Raw genomic sequence first — 12,947 nt, forward strand, 5'->3', positions numbered from 1 at the left:
GTGACATTGTTCACATGAAACCATAATTTCATTACTCGTTCATGAACCGACCTGACTAACGCCAACAATACAACACCGACGTTACTATGGCTTTGAATACTAGAAATTTAAATTATTGGGGGAACAGTTCAGCAATGTTGCCATTTTCCTAATTTTCGTTTAGTCCTCCTGCAAAAATAGAGAGTGCACTTTTTTTTAAATTTTTTAGTATTCTGGCGGACCACCCAATTACCTCCTTTCAAGATGGTGTGCTACTTCCCGGACACCTGTACATTATACAGTCGCGGACAAAAAATCTTAGACGTCAATGTCATTTAATTGTCGCATGGTGTAAAACCCCACTTAAAACTTTGTACATCAATTTTGAGTTATAATTTTTTAATTTCAAAATTTTCAGGGTTTTCAATATTGCAAGGAACTGACTGTAGATCATACCGCTCTGTACTAAAGATAATATTCTAATTTTATTCGTTTCAGTCTTGATAATTCTTAATTGTCAACTTGTCAATACTTTGATGTTTTAAATGGCAATGACAGTAAAGCACAGATTACACTTAAATTTTTGAAACGTCAGAAAAATGACGTCTAAGATTTTGTGTCCGCGGCTGTATGTGTTGTTATTTATTTTTTTATTTATTTTTTATTTTCATCGCTTTGGAAAATATGAGATTAATTCGCAACAAACTAACAAACAATAAAAATCTTGGGTAAAAAAATACTTAGCCTTACTACCTTACTATTTTTGCATCTCGAAAATTGCATTGTATTTTATGTTCGAGTTCAAATTTATAGTCGATAAATCAATAAAGATCAAGTCTAACATTTGGAAAAAGCATAGCGATTACTGAATTACTTGTTAAGTACATATTTTTGAAATCCAAAGGATAGATTTTGAGATCCAATAGTTAATTCAAAATTTGACGTCTCAAAACAAAAGTGCATCTCAATTATACGAAAGATAAGGTCTTTTCTTTTAAAAATTTTTATTTTAAAAGTATTAAATATTTGTAAACACTGATTGCAAATAACATTAGCAAGCCAGAATTTTACTTCTTAGAAATGTGTCAATCCGAAGGGGTATACTTTTCCAAGTTGAGACTCGTTTTTATGAGGGTACGTCTTTGTGAAAAAGTTAAATGGCTCTACAATGCAGACCATAAATTGTGGTTGCAACTCATCACTAGGGTTCGACCAGGACCGCACCGGACACAACAGTGCTTTTGGTGCCAACTCTGTTCGTAATAGTAAACCATACATACCTATCATAAGCCAATTCGATCAAAACTTTTTTTCTCATGATTTAAATGCTGTTGATGTGTCTAATGATAATTTGATAAAAGTTTGCTAATTAGCGTAATGATGCTGTACATTGGATAAGGATAAAATTAGTTTTAAATTAGATTAAACTGTTTAATCATCGCTCTGATAATGGTAGGATTGCTATCAAAACAGGCGTCAACATTTTTTGCGAAATTTGGTGTTTGGAAATATGTAAATTGTATTTTTGATGAAACAATTTTTGTCAACACCAAGATTTGATCCAACAATTTTCTGTATCTGAAACTATACTATTACAAGAGTTAGTTTATCTCAATTTCTGTAGCCAAGCACAAGAGCAACATTTGGTGAAAAATTTGGAAAAAAAGATCTTGTACAGATGATAATTGAATGACGTCTGCCAGGTACAAAAGTTTGCTTAAACTCTATTCAAATAGTTTTAGAAAAACTGTCTCCTCTCGTCTTGTTGGAAAATTTAGAGATAATTCCATAATACCCTCAATCCGTTGGTAAATCCTAATAAGGGCAGGTTTTAAGGGTTAATCAGGTAGTCTTAAGCAGTAAGGTGTTCAGTTGCGTTCTGTTTGTTTGTTTGTTTTTCTGGTTGTGATTTTACTAAAACAGTCTTTTTCAAGACTCCTTTAACACCCTTTCAAGTTTGGTTGAGTAAGTAATTATGTTCTAATATATATTCGTTACTCAATCATTTTGTTTTAACAGATTTCAAAGAATCTTTCATCAGATGCTAAAGAAATCATTATTATGATTCCGATTAATTGTTTGTTTTGTTTTTTTTTTTCATATACAAATTATACCAATCAGGGATTTATTTTATTTACTAAATTTTAAAATGAAAGGAGAAAAGAAAAAAAAAATTGCGGCCCGGTCCTGGTTTGAGACCTCTCGGACTACCTAAGAACTAATTTATGACAGGGTTTTTTACAACCTCGAAACCACTGCTAATGTTTGCGGTAATCGTTATTGCAGGGCCATAATAACGAGTCTCAACTTGGAAAAGTATAAACTAGGTTATTTAAAAAAAGAGGGGTATTATAATTCATTTTCTTTATTATTAATTGCGTGTAATTTAATTGATAATTACAATTTTCGTTCGTTGGTAATTGGGCCAACTTTATGCCTGGCAAGAAAATTTAGTAATAATATTCTTGATAAGAATGAGATTAAAATGTTATGGTATTCATGAGCTTTAGCTCTCGGTAGTGAGTAGGTATCTGGTTGGGGTTCCAATGGTCAATCCCGACTCGGTCGAGCCGTAGTCGTCGAACCGTCATTAGGATTAGAGACCCCTGCTGTGAGGGGTTGTAAATCATTTGTATTTTGAAGTGTTGGTTGCCGACTTTTAGAAAATTGGGAATCATTTTTACATTACATTTTATTTTTTTCTAAAAAAACTATTCATAATTGAAAAAAATCAAGGAGTTTCCCGGGTGTAGAATACAATTCTCTATCTATCAAGTCGTAGTTCAAGCAAAAATTCCTAAAACTGTGCCCGTAAAACGACATGGCGTTTTTTCAGTTTTTATTTTTTTTAAATAAATCTATTAAGAATTTTTGAAAATCGCAGAGTTTCCCGTGTACATTTCGATATTGTCTACACGTACAAAAAAAATCAAAACTCCAACTCTTAATTTGTGGCCGTAAAAAGTAATGGCGTTTTGCGCTATTTCCTATGCACTTCGGCCGGGGTAGGACAGAGCCTTAAGAGGCCTGCCCGCTCGGGCCTTTTAAAAGTTCCTGTCAAAAAGTGTAAGGTCACTAGATCAAATTGTCTGTTTTATAAGGTACCGCTGTTAGTGACAAAAAAGAAAGAGAACGATATCTTCTGTCTATCTCTACATGCGCACTAAATTTTGTGTTGTTTGTGTGGACACATTGCTTTATGAACTGTCAATTCTTGTCAAATATCGTTTGTAATAAAATGGTTTGAATATGCGATTTCTCAACACGAATCGTTATGCTGTATTTGTTTCCTCCGCCGTAAGTAAATACTATTTGACGTTTTATGTACGACGACTTTCCACTAATTTCAGAAAACTCCAAATAGAAGGTAGATGGAAGCCCTATCGAAGCCGACAATCATTGTGACATTGGTTAAGCAGTACGTATTGGAGGAATACTAAAGTTGGTTTTTGTATATGAACCCTTGAGTACTTCTTATAAGGTTATGGAATTTTGTACCTGTTAGTTTACGAATTCCGTGAACTAAATTTAAATAATGTTCCCCCAATTTGTCTTCAATCGCTTTTGTGTTTCAATAGCCCCAATACCAACATGAACTTCTTGCATTCAGGCGAATAACTCGTTCATCTTATTGTTAATATGAGTTGAAAATCAAATCTATGGACAAGAAAATGGCAGAAGGATTACATCACAAAACCTGCGTTATGAACAGAAATGTTTCAATATTGGCCTAAAAAATAAGCAAAAATCTTGTAAAGTGTAAGTTTGTCGGCCTCACCGGGAAACGTCATCAAAATGTGTTGTAGGAACAACTGACTTGCTACCCTAATCTAAAAGAGGCACCTCATAAAACAGCAGAGGGACAAGATACAGTCATTGCACTGAACACTGCAGATACACAGCCTCAGGAGGGAGATACAACATCGCTTTCAACATCAGCGGCAGAAGATGATTGGCTTGAAGCAACTGCTGCTTCCTCATAATGAAAGGGAACACTGAAAATGCAATAGAACAAGAAATACACATAAGAGAGGCAAAACAGGTTCTACAGTTCTAAGTGGCGTACGAAGGTCCTTAAACACATGGGTGCTAACTCATAGCTATACATTCATGGAGAAAATGTAGTAGAATAAAAGATTTGATTAAAATTATTTTATTGTCGTTGAGTTAATATGCTGCACTATTTCTTTGGTTTTTGGATACAACGTTGAATCTTCATTTTACCTGAAATTAATCATTGATTTTCTTGTTACTTCATAAGAAAATCACAAGGTTTCATTGCAACAATCTGTATTTCAGTGTTGTGCACCCTCAAGTTGTTGAATATTTTTCCACATTCAAACTTTTCAACTATTATACTCTTATTAGTCATTTCCTCACTATACGCGTTACTTGCATTTTCCATGTATGTCCGTCCTAATGCTTTTTCTCAGTTCTTCTTTAGGTCTTATAATTTTTATACAGGGTGGGCCAACGAAAACGAAACAGAGGCGTTTTGAGGCACTTACTGGTGGAATTTCAAAAAACGCTGAGACCGGTCAATTTTAGTTGTGAGGGGGACACACAACACACGTATTTTCAACTTTTTGCAGTCAACTGCTTTTGAGGGGTGAAATTAACCCCTTTAATTTTTAAAGATAGGTATAGGACATGGCGCTTTTTTTGAAAGGCCCAATGAAGACCTTTACAGTAATATTAATATTTTTTTTATTTCTAAGCCCTATAAAAAAATATTCGAAAACGAATTTGGGACGTTTTAAGGCACTAACTGGTGGAATTTCAAAAAACACCGCGACAGGTCAATTTTAGATGTGAGGGACACACACGACACATGTAATTACAACTTTTTGCAGTCAACTCCCTATGAGGGGTGAAATTGACCCCTTTAATTTTTAAAGGTAGGTAAAGGACATGGCACTTTTTTTGAAGGCCCATTGGAGACATTTACAATGATAGAATTTTTTTTCTTCTATCTAACCTCTATAAAAAAATATTAGCACTAAACAGTTGCGATGAATTTATGTACATATCTATCAACATAACCAGGCATGTATAGCACTAAAATACGTACATTTTATTTCAAAAACAATAGCAATTTTGTATTTTTTAGAATAACCTTATCAACAGGGTGGAAATTACCCCAAAGTTGAAAAATACATTCTAACAAAAATGGCAAATAAAAAAAAATTATATTACTGTAAAGGTCTTCAATGGGCTTTTCAAAAAAAGTGCCATGTCCTATATCTATCTTTAAAAATTAAAGGGCTTAATTTCACCCCCTCAAAGGGAGTTGACTGCAAAAAGTTGTAAATACGTGTGTTGTGTGTCCCCTTTTCAACTAAAATTGACCTGTCTCGGCATTTTTGGAAATTCCACCAGTAAGTGCCTCAAAACGCCAAAGTTTCGTTTTCAAAAAAATTTTTATAGGGTTTAGAAATAAAAAAAATATTATATCACTGTAAAGGTCTTCAATGGACCTTTCAAAAAAGGTGCCATGTCCTATACCTATCTTTAAAAATGAAATGAGTTAATTTCACCCCTCTTAGGGAGCTGACTGCAAAAAGTTGAAAATACGTGTGTTGTGTGTCCCCCTCACAACCAAAATTGACCGGTCTCAGCGTTTTTTGAAATTCCACCGGTAAGTGCTTCAAAACGCCTCTGTTTCGTTTTCGTTGGCCCACCCTGTATTTCTCGCTACAGTTCACAACATATAAAGAATTTATAACACTTATGCCCTTACTGTATACAGGTGGAATCGTTGAAACACTGCCAAAAACAACGCTAGAGGCTCAAACACATGACTCGCACTTCAATGGGATTGATAGTAATGTTGGTTTGCTCACTCACTTCTTACGTATTCAAATGGTCTCCTGTAGTGTTAGAAATAGATTTAATTTTGTATTTTAGGGTGTTAAATAATTTTGCCATAACCTTAATATTTGCTCCTGATATTCGTTTTGTTGATGTTAATGATAATTGCAGTTGTTCTGTATTAACTCAATCAAGATCTTAAACATGTACAAATTTGTAAACTCTCTCTTCTTAATAGCGCTTGAAGAATATCTCATGTACTTCATTTTCTGCTCATGTATTTGCTACTTCCATTTATGCAATGCTTTCTCTCAGTTCCTTTTACATCACATCATTACTACCACATTGTCTGCATAAGCTACAATATAAAAAGTGCTGATAGCATATTCTAATTAGGGCGTTACTGCATACAAGTCGAATCGTTGGAGATTAGAAAAGACAGTGCTTGAAGTCCGAGACCGTTTCTGAGTGTTGCACCTCCTTAACGTGCTAAAATGGAATAGGTTCTAATGTCGGTTCGCTCACCTCTTACGTATTCACATAGTCTGTTATAATGTTGGAACCAATTTTCTTTTTGTACCCACGATTTATTAAAGTGTATTTTGAACAAATAATTTGAAGATAACCTTAAATTTTGTTAATGACAAATTTTACGTCAACAATTTTATGACAATTCCCTAGAATCTTGCGTCTCGTTCTAACCCATTGCTTTATGGACTATGTATGTCCCTCTTGAATTGCGCACTGAAAACTAATGGCGGTACCTTATAAAAACAGACACTTTGATCTAGTGACCTTAAAACCATAATATGCTTAGCGCCATCTAGACCAGGATGGCGCGCGACGCTCTTTCGGTCGATAATTCAGTTTTGTCCGTTCCGCTGCGTTCTGCGTTGACAGATGATTGACAGTTTCAGTCGTTTCAGTGTTGGTTTGGTGTTAATTGTTAAAGCTGCTGGTAAGTAATAAAATGTCTTGTTATTTATTAATAGTATTATAAGTTTATAAGTTAAATATAAGTCGTCTGCTTTTCGGTAATTTTTAACGGTTGTGTCGAAAATTAAAATAAATGAAACATCTGAACAGCCACGTGGTATAGTGTATCGTTTTCCAATGTCGTAAAAGAAGAAACGTTGTTTTCACGCCCAAAACATGATAGCAATTAATAGAATAATTAAAGGGGCATACCTACCTATATTCAGTTTATAAAAACGTTTATTATTTGACTTCGCACTTGTCATCCAGTAATTTCTCACAAGATTTTCCCAAAAAGAACGTACCTACAGCAACTTACATCCAAGAATTTTCAGAATTTACATTAGGGAATGTTTGGATAGAAATGACACTGGGTAGGTAGGTTTAGGTTATAATTATCACAGCCACGCAAAACATACTCACAACATACACTTTCTACTTGCCATTTCTGAATATATTTTCAGTTTGACAGAGACCCGCGACCAATCACGAGGGGTCAACAATCATATGCTATTTCAAAATCTAGACTTGATGGAGAAAAACTGAGCACAGATTTGAATTCAGCGTGTCAAAATACATTAAAAATGATCCTTACATCTGCAGTCCAAAAATTTTTGTTATCAAAAGATGAGTTATCTGTTTACGTTGTCATCATCGATTAAATTATCATGAAAACATGTCTTTCCCACACTTAGATTTATGCGGACTAAAAAACATGACAATCTCTCTTAATTTCAGATTATCGTTTCAATTTGCTTTATCTGATTCTCTTTATGGAGTGATTTTTCTATATTCAAATAAAAGTCTTTAGTGTATTCCAAATATGAATAAAATATTTCTTCCAAAGTAATATTATAGTATTCTCTAATTTCTTGAGCTGTTTTTGTATTTGTATTTAATAATTTTTATATAATTAGGGATTTAAAATTACGAACACCCAATAAAATCCTTATTGTTTTTTTTAAATTATTTGGTGAAACCTATATAATATCTTTTGTTATTATTTTTTTTATAATATGATAATTCATTTTTAATATTATCATAATTTATTATTTGGTATTGTATTTTATAATTTCCTAAAATTTTCTTTAAATCTTTCTTAATATCGTGTAAATTCAGTGGGAGATAGCTATCCTCCACTGAAATTCCATATTGTATAAAGCATAAAAGATCATTTGTTATTATTATATTTTTCTTTTGAATAACGGAAACCATAGATCGGTAAACCACGTACTCAAATTAATTTTATAGGACTAGTTATTTGTATTTATAAACTCAAACTGGTTTAATGGATTAGGATTAATTTTATATTGCTTTAAAAGATTATATTCGTTACCGTAATTTTCCTATTTATCTACCAACTCTTTTAATTAAAATAATATTTCATAACTTTTTTTGCCTTATTGTTATTCAACATCATTATTAATTCTTTAAAATTTTTAATCATTTTGTATATATTCATTCATTCCATCTACTCTATTTCTTCATATGTAATTTGATTGATTACAAGTATTATTTTTTTCGACAATTAATTAAATAAACATTAAATTGATCACCTCCATATACAACACATATTTTTTGAATCTCGAGGCTTCTCACAATTTTACCTAAACAGGGACAGTGTGTTTTAGCACTCACTGTTTATGGATAATTTCTTGTGAAAAAAAATGTAATAAATTAAATGAATCGCTTACATAACGATGACCAAGAAGCATGGCAACTGTTTCAAAAAAAGTTTAACGATATGAGAAGCAAACCAAATAATGACTTTGAACGATTAGTATTTAAAAATATGCATAATCAATTTAAAATGTATGAAAACAATATGTTAAACTTGGCAAAATTAGGTTTTCTTAAAATACACTTTCCTAATCTTGAAGTCTTTGATGAATAAATTTTCTAATAAATGACTAGTCGTTGCTCGGTTTGTTTAGAACCAAAATGTCCAGGTGATTTTTATAACTATAGAAATAAATATGAAAAAACATGTAAACAATGTAAAAAAGCAGTTAATTCTACTCGTTTGGTATGTGTTTGTGGTAGATATTACACTAGAACTAATTTTAAAAGGCATATAAAAACAGATTTGCATAAAAATGGATTGAATTTATTTATTTGCTAAAAATTGTTTGTTAGATTTTTTTCTATAATAAATGGAACGAAGGAACTTGAGTAATCTACGTTTATCTGATCTGTTTAATATTGCAAAATCATTAGACATCAAATATATTAGAAAATATAATAAAGCAGACTTGATTAAAGCTATTATTAAAGCTGAAGAGCGATTACATGAGAAAATAAAAAACGAAAACAAAATAATGAGCGAAGCGAATTCAGAAATATTTTCATTTAATGATGATTTATTTGCTAAACCAAAGGAAAAGAGAGTTAAGAAAATCGAGTGTGACATATGTGGAAAATATATCAAAAGCACCCGAATGCAGCTACATAAAGAGAAAGAAAACAAAAAGAACCTAAAAACATTTCAGTTTGATGACGATATATTTGCTAAACCAAAAAAAAATAGAGTAAAGAAGATCAAATGTGATATATGTGGAACATATATCGAGGAAACTCGAATACATTTGCATAAATTAAAACATGATTTGAATAGTCGTCGTTTGCTTGAATTACGTAATATGGCAAAATCTTTAGGTATAAGATACATTAAAAGATACAATAAGGCAGAATTGGTAAACGAGATTATTCATGCTGAAGAGCAATTAAAAATAACAAGAGAAAACAAAAAGAGCTTTCCGTTTAATGATGGCATATTTTCTAAACCGAAAAAAGAAAGAGTAAAAAAGATCAAGTGTGATGAATGTGGAAAATATATTAAGGAAAGTCGAATGCAGTTGCATAAAGCAAGACATAATCCAGAGCCAGATTTTATTTTAGTTCAGGTTGCTTTTAAAGGAAGATTATTAACCTATCAGCATAATAATCTAGAAGAAGGTATAGATATAGAAACATATATGGATATGATAAAAGAAAAGGCTATTAAAGTAGTTATAAATGCTTTAAATCTCCATAAAAATATTAAAATCAATTTAGAGATGGAATGCGAGTTTATGAAACTGGAAAATGAAGACTTTATAATGATACATAAATTTCAGTTACCAAATGTTATACTAAGAGAACAAGATGATCTGGAGGAATATTGGGATGAACAAAAGGATTTATTTATATCAAGATGTGATGAATTGCAAGATAAGGGATCTGGATGGACTTTGAAAAATATAAATTATTTGCGCATTAATATAAACAAATATACACCGTTAAGCGGAAATTCATATGTAGAATTACCCAAGTGGATTAAAGATAAAAAAGCTTGCGTTAATGTTAAAAACAACGATAATAAATGCTTTATGTACAGCGTAATATCATGTTTACATCAAGCAAAAGAACACGTAGATAGACTGAATCATTATAATAAGCCGGAATATATAAATGAATTAAATTCCTGTCAAAATCCAGGACATACCTAAATTTGAATCACATAATAAAATTAATGTTACCGTGTTTAGTTACGAAGAACAAATATTTTATCCTTTGTATCATAATAATAAGCAAATATATGAAATGAATATCGACTTACTATACTTTGGAAATAAAGACAAAAATCATTATTGTTGGATCAAGAATTTGAGTCGATTGTTGAATGATCAGTTGGAAGTAAATAGAAACAAAAAACATTTCTGTAGAAGATGTTTAAACTACTCCGCTAGAACTGAAGATGCTTTAAAGAAACATCAAAATGTGTGCTTTAGTAATGAACCATGTGTTCCGAACATGCCTGAAGATAATATATTAAAATTTAAAAATATTCAAAGAATGTTAAGACATCCGTATGTAATTTATTCTGATTTTGAATCTATTCTGAAACCTATTCATACATGCGAACCAAATCCTGAAACATCATATACTCATAAAACACAATTTCATATTCCCTGTGGTTATGGATTATACATTAAGAGTGCTTATAATAATATTGGTAACCCATTGGAAATTTACAGAGGAGAGGAAAGTGATAAATGTTTTATAAAAAGAATAACTGAATATGCCAGAACAATATACAAGTTATTAAAAGAAAATAAACCCATAAAAGATATCGAACTAGAAGAATATAAAAAAACAAAAATTTGTTATCTTTTTTCTATAGAAAACCCAAAAGTAAGAGATCATGATCAATACACTGGAAAATATAGAGGAGCTGCTTGTAGAAAATGCAATTTGAAATATAGACAACCATTGTTTATTCCAATTTTGTTTCATAATTTAAGCGCTTACGATTGTCATTTGTTTATAAAAAATCTAGGAGAAGATAAAAGTCAATTGAAATTAATACCTAATAACGAAGAGAAATATATTTCTTTCAGTAAAATTTTAAGAATGGATGATAATGGATATATCGAACTGAGATTTATCGATTCATTTAGATTTTTAGCAAGTAGCCTAGACAATTTGTCATCTAATCTGGAATCAAGTCAGTTGAGAGAAATAATTAAATACTTTTCAAATCATGAATTAGATGTGTTATTTAGGAAAGAAAAAAGCAAGATAATTAGAAAAGGAATTTTCTGAAACAAAACTTCCATCAATAGATAAATTTTATTCTTCGCTCACAAAAGAAGGAATTTCTCAAGAAGAATTCAAACATGCAGTGAAAGTATGGAAATATTTTAAAATTGAAAACTTGGGTGAATGGCATGATTTATACTTAAAACTAGATGTTTTGCTATTAACTGATGTATTTGAAAATTTTAGAGATTTATGTTTAGAAAAGAGTTATGGACTGGATCCTGTTTGGTATTATACAACTCCGGGGTTAGCTTGGGACTGTATGCTCAAATATACTTCAGTGAAGTTGGAATTATTAACTGATTATGAAATGTATTTGTTTTTTGAAAACGGAATTAGAGGAGGTATTTCACAGTGTAGTAACAGGTATTCGCAGGCAGATGAAAATACTCAGATTATCTATATAGATGCTAATAATCTATATGGATGGGCTTTATCTCAGAGATTACCAGAAAAAAACTTTAAATGGTTGACTTGTGATGAAATTAAAAATGTTGATGGTATACTGTTATCAGATAGTGATACCGGTTATGTTTTAGAAGTTGATTTAGCATTCCCTGTAGACTTGGCTATTCATAACAAATTCAATGACTTGCCTTTGGCTCCGGAAAATAGAATTCCCCCGGGCGGAAAAGTAGAAAAACTACTTTGTCATTTCTATGATAAGAAAAATTATATAATTCATTACAAAACATTAAAACTTTACAAAAGTTTAGGTATTAGAATAACAAAGGTTCACAGAGGTATAAAATTTACTCAGTCAAATTTCATAGCACCATATGTAAAATTTAATACTGAACAAAGACAGAAGGCGAAAAATGATTTTGAAAAAGATTTCTGGAAACTAATGGTTAATGCACCATATGGTAAGTATGCAATCTGTTAGAAACCAACAAAATATTAAATTATATTGTGATGAAGAAAAATTACAAAAAGCGATAAACAAACCTAATTTTAAACACAGAACTATATTTAGCAAACACCTGGCAGCAGTTCACAATTATAAAACCAAAGTATTGTTTAATAAACCAATTTACATTGGGCAAGCCGTATTAGATTTATCGAAATTATTAATGTATAACTTCCATTACAATGTAATTAAAAAAGAATTTAATGAAAAAATAAAACTTCTTTATGGAGATACCGACAGTTTCATATATGAGATTAAAATGGCTGATTTCTATGAATTTATGGAAAACAAACCCGACTATTTTGATACATCTGATTATCCAAAGGACCATCCATTATATTCTGATAAAAATAAGAAAGTAATAGGGAAATTCAAAGATGAATTGAATGGTATTAAGATATTAGAATACATAGGTTTAAGGTCAAAAATGTACAGTTACAGAACTGAAACGTGTGTTTCAAAAAAATTAAAAGGTATCAAGAAAGCAGTATTGAAGAAAGAAATAAGTTTTGAAGATTACAAAAATTGCTTATTCAATCAAACTGAATACTTCCATAGACAGAGAGTGATTAGGAGTCATAAACATGATATTTTTACTGAAGAAGTAAAGAAAAAGTCTCTAAGTTGGAAAGATGATAAAAGATATCTTTTACCTAATTCTACAGATACATTAGCTTATGGACACGTATTA

General features: G+C 31.1%; 1 pseudogene; it reads left to right on the forward strand.

Moving 5' to 3' along the window:
• Positions 1 to 6,617: 6,617 nt before the first annotated feature.
• Positions 6,618 to 12,197, forward strand: LOC148167747 (uncharacterized; annotated as a pseudogene).
• The last annotated feature ends 750 nt before the right edge of the window (positions 12,198 to 12,947 follow it).

The sequence above is a fragment of the Gnatocerus cornutus genome, chromosome 9, assembly GCF_029298725.1.
Source record: "Gnatocerus cornutus isolate USDA-ARS CGAHR chromosome 9, icGnaCorn1.1, whole genome shotgun sequence".
In the NCBI taxonomy this organism is placed as follows: domain Eukaryota; kingdom Metazoa; phylum Arthropoda; class Insecta; order Coleoptera; family Tenebrionidae; genus Gnatocerus; species Gnatocerus cornutus.